Raw genomic sequence first — 6006 nt, 5'->3', positions numbered from 1 at the left:
TATCACCGTTGCTCTATATTTCCCATGGTTATTATTCCATTATTTATTTAATACAATAAGATTTATAGCTGTACAGACAAAGCTTCACAATCACGTATCTGCAATTCCAAAATCAAAAAAAAATTTTTCATAATTTGTTTGGTCACAAAAACTGATCAGAACTGGCACGACTCTATTTAAAGTCTTCATTTATTTCATTGTAATATTGATGCATTTCATTGTGGAAATATGTGTTTGATTAAGGGCTACTGCCCAGGACAACACTTGTTAAGCAACATATAGGTAGTATAATATATTACATTCCTAAAATAGGAAAAAAATTTTGATTTAGAAACACAGGATTTTGAATAAAAGATTGCAGACCTGTACCAGATTTCCTTTTGATTCTTTATAAATATAACCATTGATGTCAATCTTTAGAGATCTTTTATTTAAAAGTGTAATGTTTACATAGGTCTCTTATTATGTGCCTGGCACTGTGTAAATACTATATATTAGCTCATAAAATCCTCACAGCAACCTTATGAATAAGTTCTGTTATCCTCATTTTACAGATGAGAAACCTGAGGCACAGAGAGATTAAGAATACATGCCAAAATCACACAGTGGCAGAGCTAGGAACTGAACGTAGACAATTTTCTTTCATAGCTTGCACTCTGCCACTAAGCTAACTCTCCTTTCTCCCCATCCCTCTACTTTGGACAGGTTTTGAATATCAGCCCTTTCCAAGAGCATGTTTTTTTTCTTTCTGCTCTGAAATATCAGACATCAAAACTTTACATTTCATTACAAACAAATGTCTTTCAATAATTTTTTATTCATTTGGTCCAGCTATAATTTCAGCAGTTCTATTTCTAGTTGAGATTATTATTAGTCTGATAAATTTTCATGTTAATCTTATCTTTCACCATTCTTTTCCTTTCCTCTGAATATTCTTGGATAATTATGAGGCACCTCCCTTATTATTGTGGCCTTGTCAGATGTCAGATCACATTAAAAATTCGAATCTAGTTTAGTGAGCAGTAATATCTGCTAAATAAAGCTCTCTCACTATTTTGTGGGTTTCTCTCACTCAAGGAAATAAATGCGTAACTTGAGTGAGACATATTATTCTAGACACTTTATTCTAGACATATTAGATTTGCATTTTTGAGTTGGGACTGATTTTGTTTTTATTAGTTTGTCCTCAAATAAGGGTTCTTCCATAAGCAATTAGAAACTGAGATTGTTTCTATTCCTCTTTATTTATTTGTTTGTTTGTTTATTGGTTATATAAAAGCAAGATTGAGTATATATCATGAGGTTGGGCAAAGACTCTATTATGACGTATAACATACATAGGTAGGGTCAATTTGAGCAAGTATAATATACTGAACTTTCCAAGTATCTATTCTTGATTGTCCCAGAGATTCGTTGTGAGACATTAAACAAATCACTTTAGTTGTTCTCTGTGAAATTAATGTGCTGTCCTTGAATACAAAGATGAAGGTTCTGACACACTCAGTAAAGCATTATCTTTTGTGTAATGTTGATAGACTTGTTCTCAGCCAAATACAATTTTTCTGAGGTCATTCAACAGCTCATGTTTGCTAAGTTTAAGGGTGCAGTTCATGGCCACCAGAGCTAAAAAGGAATTAAACTCATCAATTTTACCTCATTAGCATACTGCTGAACCAAATAAGCCAACAAGTCAGTTATTAAATTGCTGAGAAAGAAAAAAGAGAAACCGAATAAATACGTATGTGCACTGAGACTGTCTAGAAAATACATCAGTATATTATATGAGAAAATGAGGGCTTTTCCAGGGCTTACCTTGAATAACTTTCTGCCTCCATCTCCTTCAAAAAGGTGAGATTTCTTTCCCTAAAATCATGCCCCAGAGACACAGCTTTTCTCCATTAATGTTTCTGCAATATTCTACATTCATAGTGTCCAGTACCAAACTTTTGAAGCACACCATTAATATTTACCAGGGTGTAAAAATTTAATAATGACCTCAACTGTATATAAATAAAGTTTAATGAATTCATGTGAACTTTTTTTTAGCTCTTCTGTTTTTCCTAACTTTCTTTTTTAGATTTTATTGGGGAAGGAGAACAGGACCTTATTGGGGAACAGTGTGTACTTCCAGGCCTTTTTTCCAAGTCAAGTTGTTGTCCTTTCAGGATTAGTTGTGGAGGGTGCTGTTCAGCTTCAAGTTGTTGTCCTTTCAGTCTTAGTTGTGGAGGGCGCAGCTCAGCTCCAGGTCTGATAGTTGCAGGGGGCACAGCCCACCATCCCTTGTGGGAGTTGAACTCGGCAACCTTGTGGTTGAGAGGACATACTCCACCCAACTGAGCCATCCGGGAGCTCAGCGGCAGCTCAGCTCAAGGTGCCTGTTCAATCTTAGGTGCAGGGGGCGGAGCCCACCATCCCTTGCGGGACTCTAGGAATTGAACTAGCAACCTTGTGGTTGAGAGCCCACTGGCCCATGTGGGAATCGAACCAGCAGCCTTGGGAGTTAGGAGCATGGAGCTCTAACTGTCTGAGCCACCGGGCCAGCCCTTTCCTAACTTTTAAGAGATCCCTCCTCTATTCAGTGTGGGCTGGGTAATCCAGTCTCCTAGATTCAAAATTGTTTTCAAATGTATAACTATGTGACTTTGGGCAAATTACTTACTTCTACAGTCCCCAGTCTCCACATTTATCAAAGGAGGATAATAATACCAACTTTCACATAGGTAAATTATGAGAATTAAATTAGCTAATTCATAAAAAGCATTTAGAAGAGAGTCTGGCACACAGTAAATAATCCAGAAATGTAAACTCCCATCCCATGGCACTAACTTTCCTGCCTTTCTCTTAAGGCCCAAGTCAAGTCCTCTCTCTCTCTCTCTCTCTCTCTCTCTCTCTCTCTCTCTCTCTCTCTCTCTCTCTCTCTCTCTCTCTCTCTTCCTTCTCCCTTCCTCCCACCTTCTTCTCTCTCTCTTCAGGTTTCAGACTCACTGGCTTTGGCCTAAGATTAAAATTGCCCTCTTTCTCACTAGATTCATCAACTGCATTGTTTTGAACACCTCCAAATATTCTTTCCTTTACTTGGTTTTGGGCCATTTTACTCTCTTTCTCTCTCTGAACACCTTTTTATGGATCTGTAAGTAGTAAGTCTTCCATTTACACTCTCTTTTTACTCTCTTTCTCTCTCTGAACACCTTTTTATGGATCTGTAAGTAGTAAGTCTTCCATTTACACATTGGGAGTTTTTCTCTGTGATTACTAGAGTATGAATTCCTGGAGAGTAGGGACTTTGTCTTAATTATCTCTACTACTCCAGTCCTTCCCTGCTGCACAGTCTATGCTAAAGAAAGGTTTATTGAATAAATGAATTAATTTATTTATCCTCGGTATTTTTTGCTTAGTGTATCCTGGGTATTCTATTCTGAACCTCCAGTTTTCCTGAAAATTCTCTTGCCCCTTTATCGCTGGAAATTTTAACTTCACCTGGTGATGCTGTGATCCCATCCTGGATCATCACAATTTCTTGGCAGTTAAGAGGTTCAGTTTACCACGTACTCTATTCATATGTTAGAAAAAAAAATTCCCATTTAATTCACCTGGATTTCATTTTACTTATATTCTCTTGGTTCCAGCTAGACTGATTATTGTCTTTAACCTCTATTAGTAGCTTTGAGAGGGGTTCTATTTTGCAGAACTCTTTGTCTCATCCCTTATTTGAAGATAGGGCCATACCACCCTCAGTTTCTTTACATGCAGAATAAAAATCAATTCTCTCTCACTTGGAGCAAGTGGGGATGAATTATATCAATCTCTTAAAATTTCTCTTTTTAATACATATAACAGATATATGTAACACATAAGCTTAATAACATAATGAAACACCAACCTAAGAACTAGAACATTTCCCAGTAACTTGCACCTACTTCTGTATTTCTCCTATATCTCTTCCCCCTGCCCTCAGAGATAATCACTATCATACATTTTGTGCTTATCATTTCATTGCTGGTTTTTAAACTTAGGTTTATGACAAATGTATATATGCTAAAACAATATGTTGTTTAATTTGTATGTTTTTGAGCTTTATAAAAATGCTATCATCCAATATATAGTGTTCTGGGATTTTCTTTTTTAACTTAACACTGTTTCTAAGATTCATTCATATCGTTATATATAATGTTTGTTCATTTTCAGTACTATATAACATTGTGTGAAGATATCACAGTTTGTTCTGTTGATACATAGTTGGACTGTTTGCAGCCTTTTAAAAAAAATTATAAGCATTGCTGCAATAAAAATTCTTATGCATGCCTCCTGGTCACACATGCAAGTGTTCCTCTTGGTTATATACCTAGAAGTTAGGTTGCTGGGTTGTAGAGTTGCAAATATTCAGCTTTGTGAGATAATTAATGCCAAATAGTTTCCCAGTCCTTCATAGTTCTTAAGAAATCTCAATATTTGATATTTTCCCATTTAATTTTTGCCAGTCCAATGGGAGTGAAATGGTGTATATCTATTTTTTTATAGAATGGAAGAGTCATATTTACCTAAAACCTTTTAAACTTCTTCTTCCTTTCTATATTAAGAGCTTGCAGCCTTATTTGACCCATCCTGTACCTGGGAATTTCTTTGAGGGAAAGCTATTTATCTGTGTGGTAGTTTCTGCTAAGGGGATAAAAACTGAGATGAGGTAGAGGTTGTTAAATAGGTTGTTTGAATGTTGCTTTTAAGTTGATCTTGAATAAATACCAAATTATACACACTGTAAAATTTCATGTTAATACTTTACAGAATTGGAAATGTGTAAATTATGTTCTTTATTATTGGCCCATCATAAACTAATCTGGTCTTGAGATTACACCTATCTGCATAACTATTTTAAATAAAAGCCTCCTTCAATCTGTTGATCTGGAATATTTCCACTGAATCAAGTTTAGTAAAGCTATCTTTGCGTATTTTTTTATATTTTAATTGTACCAAAGAAATTCAACTTACCCTTCTTTGACATGGTTACATGATGCAATGCAAGTTAATCTCTCAAATAAATTTCAAAACTCCAAATGTTTATCTTACTACTGTTATCCACTGAATTGACCCACACACATTAACCAGGAAAATAAGCTCGAACAGATGGTACTGCTATGTTGTGCCCTAAAATGTATTTTTTAATTGAAAAAGCCATCTTGTATATAAATGGTTTTTATCAATAACTAAAAACACATGGAGATGGAAAAAGAGAATCCAAGACAAATGGCAATATACATACATTTTTAAGAACTTTTAGAGCTCCTTGTATTTATTGTCTTTAAAAACAAACACCAGTTGTCATTTATCTTTTTTTTTTTGCCTTTGAATGAAAGAATTTTGAAGGAAGGCACTGTGCATGTGTTTTATGTTTCTTTGTTGTATTGTTAAATATAGTGTCATATCCCAAAGGGGAACTCAGAAAATATTAATTGAGTGCAAAGTCCCCTCTGTGCCATCAATATTTGTTGACTGACAAAATGACTGAGTGAATATTCATGACCAAACCATAAGAAAGCTGCAGTTACTTTCTTCTCTCTGACACTGTAGCTATTATTGGAAATAATCATTCATCAGGGTGAATACACGTATGCCAGGTGAGTGTTTTTCAACTTTATTTATATAGCTGACACTGGGTTTAGTTATGTTACTATCAGCCATTGGTTTCTTTCAATGTTGTCTTTTTTTTTTTTTTTTTTAAGATTTTATTGGGGAAGGGAAACAGGACTTTATTGAGGAACAGTGTGTACTTCCGGGACTTTTCCAAGTCAAGTTGTCCTTGCAGTCTTAGTGGTGGAGGGCGCAGTTCAGCTCCAGGGCCAGTTGCCATTGTTAGTTGCAGGGCGACTCCAACTAACAATGGCGATTCCATCATCCCTTGCGGGAGTTGAGGAGTCGAACCGGCAACCTTGTGGTTGAAGAGCCCGCGCTCCAACCAACTGGGCTATCTGGCCACCCAGGAGCTGAGCGGCAGCTCATTGACTTCATTCT

The sequence above is a fragment of the Rhinolophus hipposideros genome (genome assembly GCF_964194185.1).
Source record: "Rhinolophus hipposideros genome assembly, chromosome: 23".
Classification (NCBI taxonomy): domain Eukaryota; kingdom Metazoa; phylum Chordata; class Mammalia; order Chiroptera; family Rhinolophidae; genus Rhinolophus; species Rhinolophus hipposideros.
Note: the sequence above shows the minus strand (reverse complement) of the source record.